This window comes from Microtus oregoni, unplaced genomic scaffold (assembly GCF_018167655.1).
Source record: "Microtus oregoni isolate MIOR12 unplaced genomic scaffold, Mior012 000145F_ref0000173, whole genome shotgun sequence".
Taxonomy (NCBI): Eukaryota; Metazoa; Chordata; class Mammalia; order Rodentia; family Cricetidae; genus Microtus; species Microtus oregoni.
Genome location: NW_024544795.1, coordinates 532884 through 547454, shown reverse-complemented (window position 1 = coordinate 547454; position 14571 = coordinate 532884). Strand labels below are relative to the sequence as shown.

The following is a 14571-nucleotide window of genomic DNA, read 5'->3' as shown; positions in this document are numbered from 1 at the left end:
TCTATCTCTATCCATCACCAGATGAAGGTTCTATGATGATATGCAAGATATTCGTCAGTATTGCTCTAGGATTGGGTCATTTCAGGTTCCCAATCCTCAGCTGCCCAAGGAACTAACTGGGAACCTCATCTTGGGCACTTGGGAGCCCCTCTAGGGTCAAATCTCTTGCCCACCCTAAAGTGGCTCCCTTAACTAAGAATTGTGGTTCCGTGCTCCCCTATCCACCTTTCCTTTATCCCAATTCTCCTGATTCCCCAAGTCCCCCCTCCTTCCCTTCTACCTTTTCTCTCCCCATCTCCCCTTACCCCCATCCCACCCCACCCCCAAGATCCTAATTTTCTCCCCAGCAATTTGGTCTACTTCCCTTAGCCAAGAGGATAACTATATGTTTTTCCTTGGGTTCACCTTCTTACTTAGCTTCTTTAGGTTCACCTATTGTAGACTCCATGGCCCTTATTTATGGCTAGAAACCAATTATGAGCGAGTACATCCCATGTTCATCTTTTTGGGTCTGGGACACCTCACTCAGGATAGTGTTTTTGGATGTTCACCTTCCTAGATATGGACGGAGGGGGGAGGACCTAGGACTTACCACAGGGCAGGGAACCCGGACTGCTCTGTGGACTGGAGAGGGAGGGGGAGAGGAGTGGGGGGAGGGGGAGAAGGGTGGGAGGAGGGGGAGGGAAATGGGAGGCTGGGAGGAGGTGGAAACTTGTTTTTTGTTTATGTTTTTTTTTCTTCTTTTCTTAATAAAAAAAAAGAATTTACTTCTATTTTAATTTTTTAATGCTAAAAAAAAAAGAATCTTGGTTTTGTTTTGCTGCTGTTGTTGTTGCTGCTGCTGTGGGTGGTGGTGTGTGTGTGTGTGTCCAGGAGCAGATTGGTATAATTGGAATTTTCTTTCTTGGAGAGGATAAGAGTAGTTTGTTGCAGACAGAACGACAATGAACCGGAGTGGTATTCCTGAGTCTTGATTTCCCCATTTTCTGAGAAAATGCCATATTGATTTACAATGTGACTGTACAAGTTTTCATAACCATAAGAAGTGGAAGAGTGTTCCCCTTGATCCACATCCTTGCCAGCATAAGCTGTCACTTGTGTTTTTGATCTTAGAAATTCTGACAAGTGTAAGATGGAATCTCAGAGTTGTTTTGATTTGCATTTCACTGATGACTAAGGATGTTGGACATTTCTTTAAGTGTTTCTCAGCTATTTGAGATGTCTCTGCTGAGAATTCTTTTTATATCTGTATTTCATTTTTAATGGGATTATTTGGAATTTTGATGTCTAGTTTCTTGAGTTTTTTTTAATTTCACTTCTATATTTCAGAAAACTACTTGAATACACTTTGAAACAAGAGTACAACAAAATAGAATATACTTCAAATGTTGAATATACAAACTATCATAGTTCAAATCTGAACACTGGTACTTTCCCTCTTAAACATCAATGAAAAAAGAAAACAAAAGAGGAAAAAAGGAGGAAAGAAGGAACAAGAATGAGAAAGAAAACAAACAGCAGGTATTAGAGCTACCTGACGAGTTCATGCTGAACCTGAATTTCCAAACCACACGAGAACTGATGCTGATGTGTCTGCGAGACGCCAGGGCCGACTTGAGTGACGCAGGTATGTTACAGTAAATTTCTTCACAATTAAGAAACCAACAGACTTAAACTACCATATAAAATGTTACATGTAAATTCTATAACAATACTGTGCTAGGTACAAGATTTTTAAAATTTTTTCCTTTAATAAAAAAAGCTTTACACAAACAAGCCATCAGCTTATTTCAAGGAAGAAAACCAAAAATTAGTCTAAGGCCTTTGTTTTAAAACAGTTTAAGCTATATGATATATATATTCAAAAACAAAAAATAAAACAAAAAACGCACTACATCTTTTTGTTATCCTCTTTTGGAGCTTTTGGATCCACTCAGTTCACATTCTAGAATACCTATATTAGCAGTCTTCACATAGCACCAGTTAAGTGAGTACTGTGCAAACACAGTAATAATTGCTGGTATGCATATAAAAATGCATCAAAAATTGCTATATGTAACAATGAGATCACCCATCCGAACCCGTCCCACTGAAAACTATGTAACCTCTTACAGGTGTTAGTGTTCCAACTCTTAGTGTAACTTGCTATTGTAGTGGGCTGCTTGGTCCCTTTCAGTCTGTTTGCTTATTGAGGGTTCAGTTGTTCCTACTTTAAGAGGCAGTTTTCTGTCAGCATCTCAATGTGTAGTTCACTTCCCACTGAAACATGCGATAGGTAACTATTCCAATAAGTCTGATTGCTTTCTTCTATGCACAATTGTCTGAAGTCCTCCTCTGGCTTTTCTTGATGTCTTCCCTTGCCAATGTTTGTCAGTACAACACGAACAGTCTGCAGGCCACGTCAGAGCTCGCTTATTTCTCACACGTCACTAGTCCTTCGGTTTTCATAGTCACAGGAAGGGCAATAGCAGAAGGCGCACTGACAACCACTACATGGGTTACTGTCTTATTCCCATCTGCTCCCTTTTCTTCTACCAGCTGCAAAGTTTTCACATCATGTTCCTGCTTTTTTGCCACTGTTTCTGATTTAACCTCTGGCTCTTTTATGACCGCACTGATAACTCGAGGAGGAGTCTGGCCAGAAGCCTGCTGCGCAGGCACAGATAGTCTCATGACAGGAGTACCGTGGGCTAGTGACACAGGGGTAAGTGCTCTCACAGCCAAGGGGGTTCCCACAATGTTGATGCTTCCTGATCCAGTCAGATTTGACTTTGTCTGCAATTGACACTGTGCAAGCTGTGTAGCAGGGATGGTGATAATTTTGGCAGGCTGCATGGTGATTTTGTCTCCATTTTCAGTAGAGGCTGGCATCACAGTCGGGATCGTCTGAATGACTACTTTTAGAGAGGTGGCTGTGATCGGACTGGTGCTGGTTATTAATGGTGCGCCTGCATTGACTGACTGAACTGCCACAGTTGAAATCTTTTGACCCAGTGATGTCATCACCACAGGAACTTGCATTGCCACACGAACTGTCCTTGGAGCTGCTGCCGCTGTCACAGATGCTGTGGTGGTAGGAGACCTGGATGAAGTGTCCTGAGCAGGGGAAGTGGATATTCACAACTCTAGCCACACCCTTCTCTGCTCTGGAGCAGTTTATGGATGAGTTTTTCCCACTACGTACAGAAGTTGCTGCTTTCAGGAGACTTTCTGCAGACAGTGATACTTGCTCTAGGGACTTCTCGTCAGTGGCTGCTGCCAGGTCTTCACTGCAGGCTTCGCTCTTGTCGTCATCAATGACCACTATATTTTTGGGCATGTCCTTGAACTGATACACAAGCCTCTTTCCTTCAACCTTTGGGAGAATCCCCCTTTGGTAGTAGTATCTCAAAGCTCGCCCCATCGTTTCATAGTTCATATCTGGTTTGTTCTTGTGCTTTCCCCAAAGCTTCGAGACTGCCTTCGAGTCCATGAGTTTGAACATGCCCTTTTCTCTCTGAGTCCACTTAATATACCTGGAACAAGTATTTTTATCTTGAAGTAGATCTAAAAGAAACTCCCACAGATAGGTTGTGTTTCCTTTTCCTTTTCTGGCTTTCTTCTTGATTCCTAACTCAGGAGACCCATTGGAAACTGGTGACTGCTGGGTCTTTGGTTTACGGCCAACTTTTTTCTTTTTCGTTGGTTCGTGGCTATCTGGTGAAGTGGGAATAGGTGAGGCATCCATTGGTTCAGACTCTTCCGTCGACACCTCCACTACAGTCTCTGTAATGACATCTGGCCTCATCGCAGCATGGATGAACTCAGGACTTCTTGAATCCCTCAAGCAGGTAGGAGATTCCATATGAAGCAAGGCTTCAGCAGCTTCATTTGTCTTATCTGTACAGTGTGCATTAGTGCTATGAATTGATGCTTCCACTGTTTCCGAATTCTCGGTCTCAACTCCTTGTTCTTCCACCACATCCTGCATCATGTTAAGTCTCATCGTCATACACCAGAACCTGGGCAGCGTAGCCCTGCTCTAATCTTGCACTGGGCACTGGCTCCACAATCACTGCTGGAAATTCAGGGACCTTGTCACCTCCCTCTTGATTTTCTACTCCATTGCTGGAAAGCTCCAGAACAGAACCTCCACTGTCAACCACTGCCGATGTCATTTTTTATTCCCTGAGGAAGTTTCAAGTGGTACGAATCAATGTAATTAGAGTTCATAGATGATGGCCAGGGCTATAGGTTTCATTGTCATGGTTTAATTCAATAGAGATGCAGTAGATTAGACATCAAGAAGTCTAGTCTTCTAAAGATGATAAACCGGAGGGTAATTTGAATGTTAAGTAGTCTAAGCATCCTTCACTGCTTTCCCAACTCGTCAAGAGCTAAAATCTAAACCAGCAGTTCTCTGGAACATGATTAAGTAGGATTCCTCCCAGAGTGGAATTCCACCCCAGAGAGGGGTGGTTCAATATACGAAAATTCGTCAATGTAATCCACCATAAAAACAAACTGCTCTCCCTCCACGTCGCCGTGTCCCTTGCCCTTCCCTTCAGGGTCACAGACCAGCCGAGCCTCAGCAGATGCCCGCCTTTGGCCGGGCGTCCTGCGGGAAGCAGAAGAGGGCCTCCCGGGCCACCACGCGAGCCGCTCCGCACCGCAGGACCAGACAAAACCGCGCTGCGCCCCACCGCCGCCACCACCACGCGCACCGCCCCACAGACACCCCCCCCCCCCCAACCGCCTAGGCGATGGAGGCGACACAACCCGGAGCGGGGAAGCAGCGGCTGGCCCCCGCCCTCCGCACCTGCCTGGAATCCTCTCCCTTGGCCTCCTGCCGCTGCCACCAGGACACTGGAGTCCGCCTCCCCCACCCAGCCACTCCGCGTGCTCCTCCCTCCCCGCGCGCCGCCAGGGAGGCGACACCGCCAGTCACCGCCTTTTCTTGAGTTTTTAATATTTTCTAGATATTAGTCCTCTGTCAGGTAGAGACTTGGTGAAAATGTTTTCCATTTTTAGGCTGCTTTTCTGTCCAATTGATGGTGTCTTTTTCCTTACAGAAGTATTTCAGTGTCATGAGGTCCCATTTATTGTCAATCTTAATGTCTGTATAATTGGTATTCTGTTCAAGAAGTTGTCTCTTGTGCCAATGTTTTCAAAGCTTTCCCCCAATCTCTCTTCTATCAGGTTCAGTGTATCTGGTTTTATGTTGGTGTCTTTGGTTAAGTAACCCAAAGACTCCTAGTAATGGGGTGCATGGAGCCTAAACAGGTCATTTTCTGTAACCAGACAAGGTTGCAATTGGAAGGATCGGGACACTAACCTATCCACAAAACTTTTGACCGATAATTTGTCCTGCCTACAGAGTGTTCTGGGACCAAAGCCTAAAAGAATCTTCATAAAAATTACCAGAGAAATTTTAACCATCAAGTAACCAACTAACAGGAACAAATGCAGAATTCCACAGTCAAACATTAGGTGGAGTTCGGGAAGTTCTGTGGAGGAATCAGAGTGGTCAGGGACACCACGAGAATACAGCCCACAAAATCAATAGACCTGGATTCTGGGAGGCTCACAGAGATCAGGGAGTCTAACCTAGGACGTTTGCATATGTGTTATGGTTTAGTAGCTTGGCATCATTTTGGATTTCTAAAAGTGGGAGCTGGGGTGGTCAGTGACTCTTTTGTCTACTTATGGGACACTTTTCCTCCTACTGGGTTGCCTTGAACAGCCTTGATGTGATGGTATGTGTCTGATCTTATAGTAGTTTATTATGCCATGTTTGGTTAATATTCCTGTGAGGTCTGGTTCTGAGGAAAGACAGAGGGAGGAAGGATATGGGGAGAGGGGAGGGATGATAGAAAGATTGGAAGGAAAGGAGAGAGGGGAATCTAGGGTTGAGATGTACTATATGTGAGAAGATTTTTTTTTTTAAAGAGACAAACGAACAATGGTGTAGAGAGGGTGCCACACAATGACATACTGAGGTTTATGTTGTGGTGCCCCCTTAAATCTCTCAGGATTCAGAAGGCTCACTATATCATGCAAAAACTGACTAAAGATATCTGAGGCAAACATATTAGCTCACATAATTTTTTATCATGTTTTGTTCATTATTTCTATGTTCTCTCGATGTTCCCCTGGATGATTTTTGCTGTTCTCCATTTGCTGTTCCCTTTTGGTGTTCTTCCCAATCCCACACAGAAATAATTAACAATTCGTTGATTAAATAACATGCATTTCTTAGGGCTAACAAGACAGGTAAGGCAGATAGGGCAGTTGCCTTATGTCTCATAGGGGGCATGGCTGTGAAGCTCCCCTGTAGACACCGGGAGGATTAAATCAGTACAAAATTCTAAGAAGAGAAAAAAGGGGATTTTGTGTGCTAACTACTTTCTTAAGTGTGACTAGTTAAACTAGAAGTTTGTGATTAATATTTGCATAGAAAAAGAGAAGGGAAAAATGTAGCAGTACTGTTGTATTCTCTGAGTACTTCCACTGGGAACATAGCTTTGTGGTAACAATGGCAATCAGCAGAGGCCAAAACAAAAGCTAGCTGAATTAAAGGGAATTTCTTTAGAGACTGCCTCTTTCAGCCCTGACAGGGTGCCTGTTGACATCCAGGTGAGAAAGAATTCTTTTCTTTGGGTTTGGTTAAGCAGCCTAAGCTTTTTCCTGTATATTTCAGGGGTAAAGGCAACAAATTTTTGGCTGAGTAAATACTTTCAGACCAGGGCCGCACAATGTGGGAAAAGATCACACAGCTGCCAGTATGGGGAAAGTTATGTTTAGAGTGATTTATGCACTGCTAGAATATTTTGTGATGAAACCATTATGGAAGGGGAAAAGCCATGGCTTTGCAAGATTTCTACAGAATTGACAGTGACTATACAAAAGACAGGTGTTCCCAAAGCTCTGTAATTTCTCAAAACTCCGATGAGCTTGTCTAGTGATCTGTCAGCTGTACTTTTACTGTATAATGTTTGTGACTCACAACAGTACCAGAATCCAGAAAAACCAACAAAATCTCAATCATACTAAGCTCCCCTTTGAGGGGACAAGATAAAATAAAAACACCAGCTACAGAATCAAAACATTCAAATTAACTCTCTGGGCCAAACTTTCCCAGCATTTATTTAGTCATTCACATAGTTGACTGCCTATTTATTCAAGCAAAATCTAAACCAAATATCTCAGAAAAGGCATGAGCAGAATGCAGGGTCCCTCACTACTGGTGTTCCAACTTAGTATGGAAAGACTGGGGAAGAGCTTCTCATTGGAATTTTCTTTCCACACCATGAAGAGGGTCTTTAATACCTCCCTTATTGAGAAGAAGAAGACTCAACAGAAATGGCCTATCATTTTGGGGCTCATCCTCCCCAACAAGAATCAGAAATCAGAACCAGCTTTAGTATTTATTTATTTACTATTTATTTATTTATTTATTTATTTATTTATTTATTTATTCAGATACACAGATTTACCTTCGTAGGAGTGTCAGAAGGACTTGATTGGTTTTTATGCTCTGGAAAACACCTGTCATTCCAGACATCTCCAGACTAAGTGAGAGGAGTTGGACCTTGAAACATTTATCAGGAGGTGCCTCCCCTACAATCTCTCTCTCCCTGGCTAAGAAGATTAGGAAAAAAGATGATTCCCATGAAGTGTGAGATCTCTCTGGAACCACCAATGATATAATGCAAGTGAGATAGTAATTGTAATATTAAGTTGGGCGCATCACCCCAGCCATCTAATATTCTTATACCCAGAAGTCTGAGATGATTGGAAGCCCCTGGCCTGGGTGTTGCCCCAGTCCAGACTCCAACTTCCAGCCTGCCAAGTGCTGACCCCTCCCCTGGGGAGGGTCAGGACCACTCCCACAGGGTATTTAGGCTCATTCTGGTTAAAGGAATATTTAGTTTTAAGTTTGCGTAGACTTTTCTCCCCACATACTATCTCGGTCCACCCGAGAGTGCCACATTTATTAAACACAGGCATTTTAACTCGGTCTAATCTGGTTTGATTGGAGTTTCTTGTATTGGTGAAGAGGCATTTATTAAGATTAAACCAAACAGTTATGGACAACCATGCTGTTTATATCAATTAAAAGTTTTAAGTTGGGAGCTGGTGAGATGGCTCAGAGGTTAAGAGCACTGGCTGCTCTTCCAGAGGTCCCGGGTTCAATTCCCAGCAACCACATGGTGGCTCACCTGGTGCCTTCCTTGCCAGCAGTACATTGTATGCTTAATAAATAAATAAATCTTTTAAAAAAAAGTTTTAAGTTATTTTCATTGATGGACAGATAAAGAGTGGGCTTGTGTCTCTGAAAAATCAGTCTCTTAATGTCTAAGCTTAGGGAGCAATACAGAGGTTTTAAAAGCAAAACCCATAAAGATCATGTGAAATTACCTGGTGTGAGAGAACAGATCACAAAACACACAACGGAACCCACTTTAAGAGCTTATTAAAGAGAAAAATTTGTGCACGCAGACCTGAGAAAGTTGGTGCAGGAGAGAACGTGAAACTTTTAAAGGCTGCCTAGTGCACGCACACAGGGGTTTATGTAGCTATGTCATACATAGGTAAAGGAGGTCATGCATATGCACAAGGGCTTACGTAGCTGGGTCATACATAGGTGATGTGACCATGCTGTATATAAGTTCCATAGGGCCTAAGGACCCTAGATAGCTATTTAGATTGCCTGAGCACTTGTCAGCACATGCATGGCCCTGGAACGCAGAAGTACCAGCCACAACACTGTGTGGCAGGAACCATAACATTCCACCATTTTGTTTATTATTAAAAAAAAAATAATGAGGGTTTGTGGGTCTCCAATGGGTGGGAATGGAGCTCACATCTTTTGGGACTTCTTCCTGCTGGCTTTATCAGCATCAGAGAGTTGGGGTGCTAAACTATGTCCTGGGGTAGCTGGTTACTTCCATGTTTCCCGGACTCTGTGGAATTGGATGGCTGGCAGCTTCGACCTAGCAAGATGCTAGTAAGACAGAAGATTATGTTTAGAAAAAAAAATATTAGATTCTGTTGATTGAGGGAGAAGAGTCCCAAGATAGAAAGTGGAGGAGGGTTTCCCTGGGTTTCCAAGGTAGATGAAGGAGTTTCCCAGGGGCTCCAGAGACCAGGAATGATAATGGAAGAATTGAATAATATTTATTCTTCGGTGAGTCTGGTCTGTTCATGTCAGTCCAATTTGGCTCCCTGGAGCTTATGAAAATGTTTAAAAAGAGATAAATTTTAGACATATTGAAAGCTTATGGTTACAGCAGTATAGTGTTGGAATAGAAGATAGTGGAAGAGGAGGGAAGAGAAGGGGAATTATTAGACCTATTAATGTTTTACCTGAAGCAAATCTTAAGGCACTTGTTTTCTTTAGCACTACAGTATTACCTTTACATCCAGGAGACACTGCTGCAGTCAGTATCATGATAAAGTCCATTTCATGAGTTTCCCTTTGGAGTTTAGGGTTGTGAATATCCCAAAACTTGTTATTGTTTCTTACCTCCTGGGTGTTGAAGGGTGCCCGGGGCCCCTTTATTCCATCCCACCTGGCTAGCTTACACCTGAAATAATCAGACAGAAACTCTATTAATTAAATTACTGCCTCGCTCATTATCTCTAGCCTCCTATTGGCTAACTCTCACATCTTGATTTAACCCATCTCCATTAATGTGTATCGCCACTTGACTGTGGCCTACCAGCATGGGTCTAACCAGCATCTGTCTTGGGCAGGAGAACCATGGCATCTGCCTCTCTGCCCTTCTTCCCAGCGTTCAGTGCTGTCTTCCCTGCCTATCTAAGTTCTGCCCTATCAAAAGGCTAAGGCAGTTTCTTTATTCAACCAATAAAAGCAACACAAATACAGAAGGACCTCCTATACCACGTGGGCCTCTGACAGTCTTTGTGCTTCCAACTCTGTGTTTAATGATTGCCTCTGTAACAACAGCTGAATTGTTAACTGGAAATTTAAGTATCACATTGGACATACAGAGAAATTGGTAAAGCAGATAGGAGAAAGAGGAAAAGGGACAATTAGAAAGGAGAGCATATGGAGTTTGGAACAGGAGAGCTGAGTATGGTAATGAGACTTTATTCTTCTGGCACTGGAGAAAAAATAGCTGATCTTTGTATCCTCTGGAACTTAGGGGATCAGAGCCCTGTTTGAGTTACTGTATATAGGGAGGGGTCCTGAAATGGAAAAGTAAAAGGTATGAGATGAGACAGGTCAATCCCATGAAGGAGACCTTCAAGTTTGACAGTTGTGGAGTTATAAGAATTATTTTAAAGGGGCCCTGTCATTTAGTGGAGAGGGGTGAGGGGCATTGTTCTGAGAGGGGACAAGAGGATCTCCAATTTTAATTGGAAATAGGCAGGGTTGAGGTAGTGAGTAGTCAGTAAAATCCCATAATAGGGAGCAAAGATGAAACAGCAGCTGTGTAAGCACGTGATCAGGGAGGGGTGAGGTTTAGGTGAGAGGCTAGATTTTAAAATCAGCCACCCATATATGAGTTCAAAGGGCAAATGGAAAGGGGGGTTTGGGGGAGAGCCTGGAGCCTGAGAAGATCCAGAGGTAGAAGTTTTACCTTGTAAAGGTGAAGCTCCTGTAACATCTTAACAAGAACATTTTTAAAGGAATGGTTAGTTCATTCTACCTTCCCTGAGGACTGAGGATGGTACGGGATATGAAAATGGCAGAGAATGTTAAGAGCCTTAGAAAAAGTTTGAGAGATCTGAGAGGTAAACTCTGGACCATTATCTGACTGAAGAAGAGCTGGGATTCCAATCTGGGGGTTAATTTCTAAAGAAGAACATCAGAAACTGGGCCTTCTTGTTAGTGGTGGGGAACGCTTCAATCCACTCAGATATGGTGTCCACCAAAACCAAGAGATATTTAACTCATCTAATTTTGGTCATATGAATAAAATCAAGCTTCTAGTCAGTTCCTGGAAGGGATCTTTGGCCTGGTGCGTTCCTACCCCAACAATAGGGAAACTAGAAGGAGAAGCAGGACCCCATAACTCTCTCAGTATTGACTATGTGGCTCCGGTGTCCAAGAGAAAGGAGATGGACTATCCTGATACTGTGAAATTTACCCATGGTTCCCTATTATAGATGATAGTTGTGGTCAGGTCAAAAGAGCCTGGGCAACCTTGGTAGTCCATGGCCAGATTTAGAAGGCCGATTTGGGAATTTTCTGGGTTTGATGTCTCCATGCCATGATGTGAATGAGGGCAATCAACTGCCCAGTGCCCTTCCCTATGGCACTTTGGACATGGTCTCATGGGACCAATATGATGATTAGGACATGCCTGGACCCAGTACCCAGTTTTACCACATTTGAAACACAGGCCTAGCAGTTCTCAAGCCCTGGGTGGCAAAGGATCAGCATGGACAGCAAGGACAGATAAGTCTGTCACCTTGGCTGGTTGGGTGGCCGTGGCTAGCACTTGACAGTTATGATTATGGATTTTATCATTTCTTGCATGGTACACCTTAAAAGCCAATTCTAAGACTTCTGTCTATAGGGTCAAGGGGCCTTTCTCCAAATTCCTAAATTTAGTCCTAATGTCAGGGTAGCTCTGAGAAAAAAAATAAGTCATGAGTAACTGTCTGCCTTCTGTGGTCTCTGGATCTAGGTTAGTATATTAAGTTTCAGTGAGGCATTTAAATGCAGATAGATTTTTCATTGTATCCTGAATAACCTCTAAGAGTTTATCATGGTTACTGGCCTGAGTGAAGCCTTATGGAGACCCACAAGAAGGCAAGTCAAAACTGCTTTCTAGCTAAAATATTACCTGAGGTGTTATAAACCCAGTATTGTTACCACCTGGGGACCACCTCTGCCCCCAGGGGGTGTTCTGCATTAGGTTGGTGAACCTCATCTGCATGTCCTCTGACAGTCTCCCAAACTCACCTGCACTCCTCAGGACATAGGATTATATAAATATATAAATTAGAGAAAGATTATATAAATATCATGAAAAGTGAGATTATAAGATTGGGCGATATATTGGAATTGCTTTAGGAAAAAGGTAGAATTAGATGTATAAGAACCCAGTTTTTGTTCTATGTGGGAGAGTTCTGAGAGGGAGAAAGAAACATGTACCCTGACAAGTCTTATCAACACTAGCACTTCTTATAACAGGAGAACTTTAGCTGGCTTGGCTTGGTCAGGGTTGGGTTCCTTTGCAGCATGCGAGCACATGATAGGAGGGGTAAAAGTGGGTGCTAGAGCTGGGCAGCTGCCCTGGAATGACACCAGAGAGGAGGAAGGATCCAGAGGAACTGACAGAGTAGTTGTTGGTGGTGGGGGGGCAGGAGGGAGCTGAAGAGGTAGAAGTAGCTGTCTGCTGAGGTCGGAAAGGTGGGGGTTTGTTAGCAGGGTTCAGAGCAGAAGTGGGGTGTTCCTCTGTCTTAGATGGCATAGCTAGGAACATGTGAGCAGGTACACAGCTTGTAAGGACAGAGGGCTTAGACTTAGAGCTTAGATAGTAAAAAGGCTTAGATACAAGGAAACTCCTTTAATTTGCCTATGCCTTGACAATAGTTAGAAAGCTCCCTCAGAATATCAGGATCAAAGGTGTATTAGGCAGCAACTTTAGGTTATTATCTAAAGGGTACTTGGACTTTTTTTCAAGGATAAAGAAGAGTGGGAATCTGTAAGTAAGAAATTAAAGTCTGGGGTTTTAGGGTCTCTAAAAGATATCTTGGGCGGGGGGAGGTTGGACTGATAGTTTTGAGGGTTTGTTTCCCATAGCTGAAAATGTGAAAATGGTGAAAACAACGCAAACCCCAAGGCCAGTAGCTGGACATCTCCATGCTAGGGTGGTGGTTCATAATAGAGTCTAGCTAGAGGCTATCCAAGTGAGCTGGAGGACAACCCTGGGTGGTCCAGTCATGTTCATAGCTATGGGAAGCAACCAGGGGTGAATGTCAGTAAAGGGTTCAACCATAATATTGAAGGTTGTGGTTGATGACTGCTGGGAGCTCAACAGTCAAGTTCTCAGGTTTGGAGAAATGATTAAGCTGACTGGAAAGGAAAAACTCACCAATCAAAGCCATTGCTGTGCATAGAGGTCAGCGACCAGGCAGATAGAATGAGGGTTGCTGTGGAGAAACCTGATACAGGGTCTGGGTCCCAGAAGAGGGGTGGAAGAGTCTACAGAGTCTCATGGCACCAATAAAATGGCCATGTGCAAGCGAGAAAGGATCACGAAACATACAACTGGAACCCTGCTTAAGAGTTTATTAAAGAGAAAGATATGTGCATGCAGGCCTGAGAAAGTTGGTTCAGGGAAAGAGCGTGGAGCCAGCGTGCATGCTTTTAAAGGCTGCGTAGCACATGTGAACAAGGGCTTGCCTAGTTGTGTCATACGTATGTGATGTGACCATGCTACATGTAGGACATGTAGGGCCTAAGGATCCTAGGTGGCTATGTACTTTGCCTGAGTGCTTGTCGGTGCATGCATGGCCCTGGAACCTGGAAGTGCCAGCCATAATGTTGTGTGGCAGGAACCATAACACCATCATTTTATTCGAAGTTAGATAAGGGTCAGAGTTACCTTGAAATATTTTTTTTTCCTGACAGAGCTTAGTAATATTTTAAATACAACAAGCATACCAATTATTTTTTATTCATGTCTTTTTTAGATATTTAAATTTACTTTAATTATTTTGGTTAATTCATTTGGACCATGGTCAAAGCCATCAAAATCAATGTTCTGTCAAGGTAGACATGACCATTGGGGATTGGGGGTTTGGGACTGAGACTTGCTTAAGAAAAATACAAAATGAAGTCAGAACAGGATGATGTTACTTTAGTCACTTCAAAGCAGCTTCACTGAATTAGTGGTAATAGACTAATAAATGTAAATTACCATTCATTTTCTAAGCACAATCAAATAAAACAGACTAGATTTGTTTTTGCATATAACAACAATGGGGGTGATTCATAGGACAATATTTTGCAACATCTGGTTATCAGGCATCAGAAATTGATCCTTATTAAAACAGAACATTGATTAAGTAAATAAAGAGGTCTACAAATGTCTTAGTATACCATCTTTCTGCAAAACGTTCAATATGGGAATCAGCAGTGCATGCCTTTAATTCTAGCATTAGGGAAGCAGAGGCAGGTGGATATTTGTAGTCCAACCTGGTCTACAAAGCGAGTTCCAGTACACCCAGGACTGATACACAGAGAATCCCTGCCTTGAAATACAAAGCAAACTCCCCCCCCCAAATAATCAAGAGAGAAGAATAAAGGTAGATACCCATGCTAGCACTAAGTTAAAGATAATCAGATAAGTAACTTGATACAAAAAAAATGTATAAATGACAGATATCATGATATCCACATGGCTGGCCAACCAGAGAAGAATACAGCTTTGATAAAAAGGAAACAAAATGAAGAATATCATCAGACTACCCACCCAAACCACTAAAAGTCAAAAAAGCAGTGGAACCACCTGCTTAAAGCACTACGAGCAATTAGCACTAAGTTTATTACAGATAAAACATATACAACCTACACATTGTAAAACTTACTATTCAGGAAGCTGGAGC

At 42.9% G+C, this 14571-nt stretch overlaps 1 pseudogene; it reads right to left on the bottom strand.

Annotated features, from left to right (window-relative positions):
- Positions 1-2412: 2412 nt before the first annotated feature.
- LOC121444886 lies at positions 2413-4157 on the bottom strand (annotated as a pseudogene).
- Positions 4158-14571: the final 10414 nt, after the last annotated feature.